The sequence below is a fragment of the Rhinatrema bivittatum genome, chromosome 15 (genome assembly GCF_901001135.1).
Source record: "Rhinatrema bivittatum chromosome 15, aRhiBiv1.1, whole genome shotgun sequence".
NCBI classification, from domain to species: Eukaryota; Metazoa; Chordata; class Amphibia; order Gymnophiona; family Rhinatrematidae; genus Rhinatrema; species Rhinatrema bivittatum.
Window position 1 is genome coordinate 49,389,642 of NC_042629.1, and position 10,935 is coordinate 49,400,576.

The 10,935-nt window shown below is 48.8% G+C and overlaps 1 protein-coding gene across 5 annotated transcripts in view; it reads right to left on the reverse strand.

Annotated features, from left to right (window-relative positions):
* Positions 1 to 10,598, reverse strand: part of IGSF3 (immunoglobulin superfamily member 3) — a 143,228-nt gene extending 132,630 nt beyond the window's left edge. Inside the window, exon 1 of one of the 5 annotated variants that reach the window (XM_029578565.1) lies at positions 10,525 to 10,598. The gene's annotated coding sequence lies outside the window, so the exon portion shown is untranslated. The other 4 variants (XM_029578564.1, XM_029578562.1, XM_029578563.1 and 1 more) reach the window with 4 other exon arrangements.
* Positions 10,599 to 10,935: the final 337 nt, after the last annotated feature.

The following is a 10,935-nucleotide window of genomic DNA, read 5'->3' on the forward strand; positions in this document are numbered from 1 at the left end:
AAATCTCCCCATCGACAGAAGGAATGCTGAGCAGGGTCGGGGATAAAGACTGGTTTAATAAATTCCTAATAAGAGCAAATATTTCAAGCCCCCAGACCCTGATCCCAGTGATCGGACCTTATCCCCTAGAGTTGACTGCCTTGCCCTCCTCCCCCCGCCCGGTCCCGGGTCAAAGGGAAGGGCCGAGGCTTACTCTCCTCACTAATTAACGCATTTATTTCATTCAAAACTTAACAGCGCACCTTTCCCGTGCGCACAATGCTCAAGGCGTGCCACAAGGATTTCTTACCGGGTGTGCGCTCTGCCTCCACTCCCTTTGCCAGCTCCGATATCAAACCAGAATGTCCACAAAGTCTGCCCCCCAAAATAAATATTAAAACAACAGGCGGAGAGAGGGAGCCATTAGAGATCGCCTCTGAAACGTTAACACTTTCCTTTCGCGAAAGTACCGGTCGCAAGAAATAAATCACAAAAATCACAGTCAGCCTAGTTCCTGCTGCACCCCCTGGACCCTTTTAGCAAAGCTCGACCTTGACCGGGTGGGTGGGATTTTAAAGCCAGCTCCGAGGCATGGGAGGAGGAGGAGGAGGAGGACGGGGCTAGCAGCAGGTGCACCCACCCGATCGCAGCCTTCACACCGGGAAATATCCAAAGCCCCCCTGGCCCCCTAACAGCAAAATATCTTCCCGGAAAGCCCTAGAGGGCTCACGCGAGGTGATCAGAAGGAAAAGGAGAAACAAATACAAAAAAAAAAAAAGTGTCCGATCCGGGATCTCCCTTCTCTGCACAAACACTTAACGATCGGCCCGCATACAACAACGACGACGACCTACCCAGGAGGGGCGCCGGACTGCCCTGACTCACCCCGCTCGCCCCTTCCCCGCCCAGGTGAGAGCAGCCTGACTCACTTTCCCTCCCGTCTCCCACGGGCTGGGGGGTGCGGCGTTCCCGGGCTCTTCCCACTCCCTCCCTCCCTTGGCCGCACACCCAATGGGAAGAGAAGGTGAGGAGGGATCCTCCGGCAGAGGGGAGGGGGGAAGAGATACCGAAGAGCTGAAGCGGCCCCGCCCCGGCGGCGGCGGCGGCGGCTCACATTACACAAAGAGCAGGGCTGGGAAGCGGAGTCACGCTGCGAGGAGAGCTCGGGTGGGGGACAGGAGAGCCCTGCAGGGGGAGGGCACACATGGCAGAAGAGGGGGGCCAGTCAGGCCAGCTCCATTTTTTTTTTCCAGGACGAGCTGATTTCACTCCACTGTTTTTGTTGTTAGGGACTTTTTCAATCTGGAAAGCAGAACTACGAGTCCCTGCATGCAATGGGATAAAACCCGGATCGGATCGCCCTGCCTGAAAGTATGGAGCCACTGTAGGGGGTTGGGGTGGTGTATGTCACATTAGGAAGCACCGTGCTCAGCAATCCTCACAACGACGAATTATTAAGGGTTGAGCCTTGGCTAGACACAGGGCAAAAGAGAAGTGGGGGACTGACTCTAACCCAGCACAGGGGCCGATGCAATAAGACGCGCACTGAAAGTGGGCGCTCGGATTTAGTGCCCATTTTCCTAATGCACATGCAGCCACATCCCCTGGGCGCCCGATGAGATATTTAAATGAGGAGCTGCGTAAAAAAGGATGCGTATGGGGAGAATCGTGCGTCGCTAGCACTCAAATGCAGCGGAAGCCCACAATTGCAATGGACGCTCAATACCAGCGCTGTTTTTATCCTGCTTCTTCTGGCCAGTTTTGCTGAGGTTGCTGAAGACGCCCATAACTTAAGCGCCCCTTAGTAGGGGTGTTTAAATTGTGCATCCAGAATAGGGTTGGGTTTTTTTTCAGATATTCGTATCTACGCGCGCAACCCGGCGCGCACAAATCTACGCCCGATTTTATAACACGCGCGCATGTTATAAAATCCGGGGTCGGCTTTCCCCATTCCCTCCGAGGCCGCTCTGAAATCGGAGCGGCCTCAGAGGGAACTTTCCTTCAGCTCCCCCACACCTTCCCCTCCCTTTTCCCTATCTAACCTGTCCCCCAGCCCTACCTAAATCCCCCCCCATCTTTATTTTTTTTTTTATTTATGCCTGCCGGCACGCGATCCCCAGGCCCAGCAGCAGTAGAGAGGCCTCTGGCCATGCCCCCGCCCCCAGTCCGCCACGGCTTGCCCATTTTTTCAAGCCCCGGGACTTACATGCGTCCCGAGGCTTGCGCGCGTCGCTGGGCCTTTGCAAAATAGGCTCGGTGCGCACAGGAGTGGGTTCTCGGGGTTACACGCGTAACCCTTTTAAAATCCGCCCCGCAGAGTGTATTTTTAAATTTCTCATGAGCCCTTGACTCACGGATTGACAACACCAGCTCCAGGGCTGGAGTTAATTTTGCAGCATTGGGCGCCCGATTTTCTGCATCGGGGAAAATAGCTAACAGTCTCATCTGCAGGGAATTTACACATGATGGGCGCTATCGGCTACGCATTTGTTTGGGCACTTGTTTTGGATGCGCTGATCTTATTGCATTGGGTGCTGGTCTAGCACTTCCAAAACGCGCATCCAACTGCGTGTAAACCCGTGCACTAGTCTGGGCGCACTTTATTCTATCTTCCCCACAATGAGCTTCTCCCTCTATGGCCCAGGGGTGCCCCTCTAGAGAGAGAGGGAAGATGAATAAGGAGAACACAGAGGCTCCAAACTCCACCCTCAGATCCCTGGTTCAAGTCTGCTTTTTAGGATAGCTGTAGTGAACCTTCATTAAAAACTGTGCAGACAGTTAATGTGAGAAGTAGGTAAACTTGCATGTTTTGTTTATCTTCAAACACTGAAGGAGTCCCTAGTCTTCCTTGGGCCAAATTTGGGCAATTTTAGAGGTGTCTCTGAATGATTTCAGTTTGTTGCAAAACCTGGCATCAGGACCGACTCTGGACACCTCCTAGTGGCCAAGTGGGTATGTTCCTATTCCTAGTGCCTTTTATTACCTGAGTCACCCTTTGTAGGTCTGGCCCAAGAACTGCAGGATCAGCAAAAAAAAAAAAAAAAAGGGAGAAGAATTGTACATCTATAGTCTTTTGGGATAAATTTTACGTTTTTCTTAGTTTGAAAACTGGTATGGGGGAGGGGGGGAAATTCTCCCACAGTGGAAGAGTCCAGCACTTTGATTGGATTAACCCTCTCTAGAGCATTATAACAGAAATACCACTGTATCCAATGGAGAGTCTTCTTTAGGAAAGCATGGAGCAGAGAATTTTCCCAGCCCGGTCCTGGAATCTCTTGACCTTTTGGGATCCTGCCAGGTGCTTGTGACCTGGATTGGCCACTGCTGGAAACACGATACTGGGCTTGAAGGACCCTCAGTCTGATCTAGTGTGGCAAATCTTAGGTACATAGGAACATAACCAGTCTGGTTCTCAGCATGTGCACAATGAATATGTATGAGAGATATTTGAATACAGTGGAGATGGGGGGAATGTACAATTATAGTGCCATACATATTCATGGTGGATACGCTGAAAACCAGACCTGCTGGGTGAGGTTCCAAGAGTGCAGTTGGGCACCACTGGAGCAAAAGATGATGGAAATCTCCTAAGTGCACTGCTGGAATTTAGATGCAATAACCAGGACGACAAAACAAAAAAGACAATCTCACTTTCTCCCCTAGGAGGTTAGTTTGCAAAACACCTCATGGTTCGCAAAGGGTCCCATTGTACTTTAACATCCACCGACTGGATCCAGGGAGTAGACTGTTGGTTCATACTTTCAGAGAATTGTTGCCTTCAGATAGGATTTAAACCATCGCTGTGCACGACTAGGAAAACACTGCACAAGCTGACCTTGAAAAAAGTTCACCACCTTTCTCTCTACTTCTCCGGCAAAGCCAGGACCCTCACTGGCTACTGCCATGCAGGGCTCCAGCAAGACAACTCTGATCTTTCCTCGCAGATACCGGATGACCTGTGCGCCTGTTAGTAAGATTTTCCACCAGCTGCCCACAAAGAACAGCCCTGGCGGGGAGTGAGCAACAGTGATTCCAAAATCTGTTCCCTGGATGCCTTTAGTTATCAAATTGATATACTGCATAAACAGTGATAACAATAAAAGTGGTTTGCATAATTAAACATTCATAATCATAAAGCAAACAAACCAAGAAACATAATACATCCCCAGCAGCCTAAAATGCTACTAAGAACCTGAGAAATAGAGAAGCCACTATCCAAAGAGGGCCCCATTTGTATATTGTGGGTATCCTGTCAACCTGACTCAAAAGTCGTCTAATTTGGGAACCACTGCCATTGGCTCCTATTTATTAAAGGCTTTTTTTTCCCCCCACACAGAAGGCTCAGACTGAAACAAATATAGAAACATAGAAATGACGGCAGAAAAGGACCAACCGGTCCATCCAGTCTGCCCAGTAAGCTTGTGGTAGTATCTGCCGCACCATACAGATCACTGTAAGAGACAGGGCCCTTGTTTATTGCTATACAAGTCCAATTCCCTGTTACCTCTTTCTGTTGAAGCAGAGAGCAATGTTGGAGCTGCATCAAAAGTATCAGGCTTATTGGTTAAGGGTAGTAACAGCCGCATCAGCAAGTTACCCCCATGCTTATTTGTTTCCCCAGACTGTAAAAGTCAGGGTCCTTGTTGGCTGCTGTCTGAATCCAATTCCCTTTTTCCTATTTTTCTCCTGCCGATGAGGCAGAGAGCAATGTTGGAATTGCATCAACAGTATGAAGGCTTATTGGTTAAGGGTAGTAACCACCACACCAGCAAGTTACCCCCTTGCACTCTTTTCTTCATTCTTATCCTCTAGCCCAGAGCTTTCCAAACTTTTCATGTTGGTGACACACTTTTTAGACAAACCTAATTTCACGACACGGTAATTCAGTCTACTAGCAAACCAGAGGTTAAAAGGTTAAACGAACGAAACGTATTTCGACAATTTATATATGTTTCCTTAAATATATACATAAATAAAATGTTTCACGACACAACCTATCTCATGAAAACCTTAAATTTATATTAAAAATATATAATATTCCAAGCACTAATTTTCCAAAAAAACAAGCCCAAGCACACGTCTGTCCCCCACACTCTCATCTCTCTTCCCCCAGCACATGGCTGGCCCCCCACACTCTCATCTCTCTTCCCCCAGCACATGGCTGGCCCCCCACACTCTCATCTCTCTTCCCCCAGCACATGGCTGGCCCCCCACACTCTCATCTCTCTTCCCCCAGCACATGGCTGGCCCCCCACACTCTCATCTCTCTTCCCCCAGCACATGGCTGGCCCCTCACACTCTCATCTCTCTTCCCCCAGCACATGGCTGGCCCCTCACACTCATCTCTCTTCCCCCAGCACATGGCTGGCCCCTCACACTCTCATCTCTCTTCCCCCAGCACATGGCTGGCCCCTCACACTCTCATCTCTCTTCCCCCAGCACATGGCTGGCCCCCCACACTCGTGTACCTCTTCTTTTCGATTGTTGCCGGTTAAGTGCTTCACTCCCTTCAGGGTTCAAGCCTGCCGTGCTGCATAACACCTTCCATGATCACCAGACACTGTTGCTTGCAGTCATTACTCCTCACGGCCAGGCCTCATCGGCAGCAGCAACCAATGACAGGGACAGCTGGGCTCAAGTCCCACCCACCAAGCCCCCAAAAAACACGATTGACAGCAAAAATCACCCAATAATAAGCAACCCACGAACTGAAAAAAAACAAAACTGAATAGCTAAAAAAAAAAAGCCCAAACTCACATCGGAGTTGACAGCGCGGCGCGCGACACACCTGCACACTGCAGGCGATACACTAACGTGTCGCGACTCACAGTTTGGAAAGCTCTGCTCTAGCCTTTAGAGATCCATGGTGCTTATCCCATTCCCCTTTGAATTCTTTCACCATTTTTGTCTTCACCACCTCCTCCAGAAGGGCGTTCCAGGCATCCACCACCCTCTCCATGAAGAAATATTTCCTGATGTTGGTTCTGAGTTGTCCTCTCTGGAGGATCATTTTGTGACTCCTAGTTCTACCGATTTCTTTCCAATGGAAAAGGTTTGTCGATTGCGCATCATTAAAACCATTCAGGTATCTGAAGGTTTGTATCATATCACCCCTGCACCTCCTCTCCTCCAGGGTACACATATTTAGGTCCTTCAACCTCTCCTCATAGTTCTTCCAATACAGACCCCACACAATTTTTGTCTCCCTTCTCTGGAACACCTCCATCCTGTCTCTGTCCCTTTTGAGATACGATCTCCAGAAATGAACACAATACTCAACATGAGGCCTCATCAAGGACCTGTTCAACAGAATTAACACCTTTTTTCTTACTGGTTATTCCTCTCTCTATGGAGCCCAGCATTCTTCTGGCTTTAGCTCTTGCCTTGTCACATTGCTTCGCTGTCTTCAGATCACTAGACACTATCACCCCAAGGTCCCTCTTTTGCTCCATGCACAACAGCCCTTCACCCCCCATCACATACAGCTCTTTTGGATGACCACACCCCATATGACTCTGCACTTCTTGGCACTGAATCCCAGCTGCCATATCTTCGATCACTGTTCAAGCTTCCTTAAATCACATCTCATTCTCTCTATGCCTTCCGGTGTGTCCACTCTATTGCAGATCTTAGTATCATCTGCAAATAGACAAACTTTACCTTCTATCCCTTCCACAATGTCGCTCACAAAGATATTGAACAGAACTGGTTCCAACACCAATCCTTGTGGCACTCCACTTAATACCATTCTCTCTTCAGAGTAGGTTCCATTTACCATCACACGCTGTCTTCTATCTGTCAACCAGTTTGTAATCCACGCTACCTCCTTGGCACTCACTCCCAAGCTTCTCATTTTATTCACAAGCCTCCTATGTGGGACTGAATCAAATGTTTTGCTGAAATCCAAGTAGATCACATTGAGCGCTCTTCCTTGATCCAATTCTTTAGTTGCCCAATCAAAAAAAAAAAATTCAGATTGTCTGACAGGACCTTCCCCTGGTGAATCCATGCTGCCTTGGGTCCAGCAAGCCACCTGATTATAGATGGTTCACTATCCTTTCCTTCAACAGAGCCTCCATTAATTTTCCCATCTCCGAGGGGAGGCTAATCAGCCTGTAGTTTCCGCCTCCTCTCTGCTCCCACTCTTGTGACGCGGGACTGGGAACAGAGTCTCCAGTTGGCTGAAGCCAGATTAACAAACTTGGAATCTGCAGTCAGCGTTTGGTACAGGACCCTGTACGCATGAGGTTCTGAACAATCTGCATTCTGTTTGCAAACCCAAATATCGGCTTTCCAAAGATTTCAGACTGGATCCACTTACATGGGTCTTCTCCTTTTCGGGTCATAGTAATGTCCATTTAGTGAAAAGGATTCTTGTAAAACACAGGCACCGACTGAGTATCTTAGCAGTTATGGAGGGAATAATAGCTCCTGGGGGGGGGGAAATCAGACTGAGCGGCTTTAAGACACAGCGCCATCCATGGAAATATTCTGAAAACAAGGGAGGCTTGTTGATGGAGAGAAGGCTCCATTTAAAAAAAAAAAAAAACCAAAACGTTTCTCATGAGTTGGCACATGCCCAGCTTTTCAGTGGTGGTGTATATAATCTACAGTCCCGAAGATTTAGGATATATATATGTATGTATGTACAACTTGTCAGTGCAGCAAAGTGGGTATAACCCAGAGCCACCAAACCCTGCAGGCACTGGTTTAAACTCCCATATTCACCACCTCCTCTGTGACATTCACTGGCTTCTTGCCAGCCAACATAAAATCAAGCCGAAAAGGCTGTGCAAGACCTTCTGAGATCATGCAGGTCGACTGGCTGGGCGGGGCCTTCGAAAGCTCCCACGTATCATTTTTCGGTAATTCTTATGCTGGTTAATATAAAGGACTCCCAAGACCAAGAACTTGGCGCTACGTCAAGGAGAGGTTTTTAAAAGTGATTCGGCCACCCAGCAGTACAGCTGGGTGGCTAAATCCACCCCTTTGAAAACGTACCAGGAGTGGGCGCCTACATTTAGAAACCCAGTTTCACATGGTTTCTGACCATAGGGAGGGAAGACTGGCACCTGCTGCCGATTTCTGGTGCAAGGCGCCCTACAGGCAATCCCAACTTTAGGGACCTTTGTCATGGCCCCAGGACTAGGTAATCAGCTTCCCTCCTTCCCAAGGTCAGCAGCACCTGCCCAATTTCACCAGGAACCCTGCCTACCCCTTCCCTCCGAGGACCTCCCCAACGCCAAACAGTCAGGAAGGACAGAGGCTTACGTCCTCCCAGCCCGGTGTCCAGCATTGCTCCGTCAGTGCCTAGCTTCAGAGCAACACTGCACGCCAAGCCTGCAAAAAGGTAACATCTGTCCACTGGGAATCTGGCAACCAGTCTTTTCTAATAAAGAGGTGGATCAGGCTGCTAGATTTTGGTTTGTTTTTTTTTTAAATCAAACTGCTGGGAGAGGGGAATCACTGGCTTGGGGAAGGGGGGTTCTTTAATAGGGAGGTCAAGTGGCAGAGCAGTGATCTCTTGCAGCCCTCAACACATATGCAGGCCCATTTTTGAGCTTAACATTGTGGTAGGTTTAAGCGTGACTGAAATAGTGCAGAATTCCTGACACAGGTACACTGACAGTGTTGCCAAGTACAATACTGGTCAGTTAGGGCCTGGTTCAATAATTAAATACTGGGCACCTTATCTGTAAGTGCAGCCAAATTCTTAATTTTACACTACCGGATGACCCAATGCTTTGGCTCTTTGGAATGACACCCCATACTCCAACAGGGGTAGACATGCACGTCTTAAAGTTTTTGCAGGTCAGAAGGGGCGGGGTTAAAGGTACAAAAGAGTGTAACCTAAAGAGTTGGATGTTGTAAAGAAACTGGTTTATTATGTTGTTTATCTGAGATGCTTGGTAATACTTATAAAAAAAATTTAAATATCCAAAAAAAAAACCAAAACAAAAACCACGTTTTTGCAGAAAGCTAGTATGGTGGGGAAAAAAGTTATACTGTGCAACTGGGTCACCAACTCTACACGCAACTAGACCACTGGTTTCCTTTGCTAAGAAAATTGTACACTTTAGAGTATCTGAACGCAAAGCTTACCTCACGCAAACGCTTTATTGAAATGCAGTCTGTATGGAACACTTTCAATTGTTATCTAAGGCCTAACACCTCTTAGTTGTAAAATTTCCCTATTCTTTCTTTCTGGGCTTCCATTCATTTCAAAGATAAAGGATTGGAAATGTCAGATACCACCCAAAAGGCCCAATGTAAGCAGCTGTAAGATCTTTTTAATACTTAGATGTCTAATCTCATCAGTTAATGTGTAATATGCTCTGCATAGTGTGTTACATTATGCTAAATGATTCCACATACAATGTACCATTACAGACTATTGTGTGTTAGTATTCTGTATTGGGGGGAGGTATATTAGAAGGTAAATAACAATAAGTATGACTTGTTTAAATATCTTATTGCTTTGTATAAGCCTATACATTTAGGGGCGGATTTTCAGAGCCCTGCTCGCCTAAATCCGCCCAAAACCGGGCGGATTTAGGCGAGGAGGGCCCTGCGCGCCGGTGAGCCTATTTTACATAGGCCTACCGGCGCGCGCAGAGCCCCGGGACTCGCGTAAGTCCCGGGGTTCTCCGAGGGGGGCGTGTCGGGGGGCGGGCCCGGTCGTCGCGGCGTTTCGGGGGCGTGTCGGCAGCGTTTTGGGGGCGGGTACGGGGGCGTGGCTACGGCCCGGGGCGGTCCGGGGGCATGGCCGCGCCCTCCGTACCCGCCCCCAGGTCACGGCCCGGCGCGCAGGAGGCCCGCTCGCGCGCGGGGATTTACTTCTCCCTCCGGGAGGCGTAAATCCCCGGAGAAAGGTAAGGGGGGGGTGTAGACAGGGCCGGGCGGGTGGGTTAGGTAGAGGAAGGGAGGGGAAGGTGAGGGGAGGGCGTTAGAGGATTCCCTCCAAGGCCGCTCCGATTTCGGAGCGGCCTTGGAGGGAACGGGGGTAGGCTGCGCGGCTCGGCTATACAAAATCGATAGCCTTGCGCGCGCCGATCCAGGTTTTTAGCAGATACGCGCGGCTCCGCGCGTATCTACTAAAATCCAGCGTACTTTTGTTTGCGCCTGGAGCGCAAACAAAAGTAGGCCTATTCGCGGAGTCTGAAAATCCGCCCCTTATTGCAGATTTCATCTTCTTAGTTCATGGTGCAATGTCTGCTAATATTGTTGTTTTGGATCAGATGTACACTGAAAAATTAATAAACATAAGTTACAAAAACAAAAAAATACTGGGCCCCTCTTACGGCCCACTCTCTAGAACATTCCTTCCCCCTGTGATCAACTCCCTCCTTTATTGCAATTATATGCCGCCTACACCAAGGCCCGAAGCGCCTCACAACAAAACATACACAATAAAATGCATAAAAATATAAAACACTAACAATATCAGCAGTTACAAAATCTAAAAAAATATAAAGCAGTAGCAATACAAAATTGGCAGTTAAAGAATCTAAAAATAGCCAGCCTCATATGAAATGAACAGAATACCTGTTTAAAAGAGTTTTGAATACTTGACTCTCCCTTGCTCTCCAGTGCACTTGCCCTCTTCCTCCACCTCCCAGTGCTCTCTCCCTGTTCCAGGATGTTCTCTTTGTCCTCTCCCTCCCTCTTACCTCTCTCTGCCCAGTACAGGAGGAAAGCAGCCTGGCATGCAAGCAGCACTGCTGAGCAGGAGGTGCCTTCTCTTGCCTCCTGCAGCTGATTGGCTCATTCTGTTTACAAGAACCAATCAGCTCCCAGGAGGCGGGGAAGCAGCACCAGCTCAAACCTGCTTCCTGTCCACCAGGCTGGAGGAGGCCGGGGCCCTAATTGTGCTGCAACCTCTGCCCTGGCTCCTCCTCTTCATGCTGGTAGCCCCATGCAGGAGTCCGCTCACCCCAGGGCCAGTCCTGGATTTGT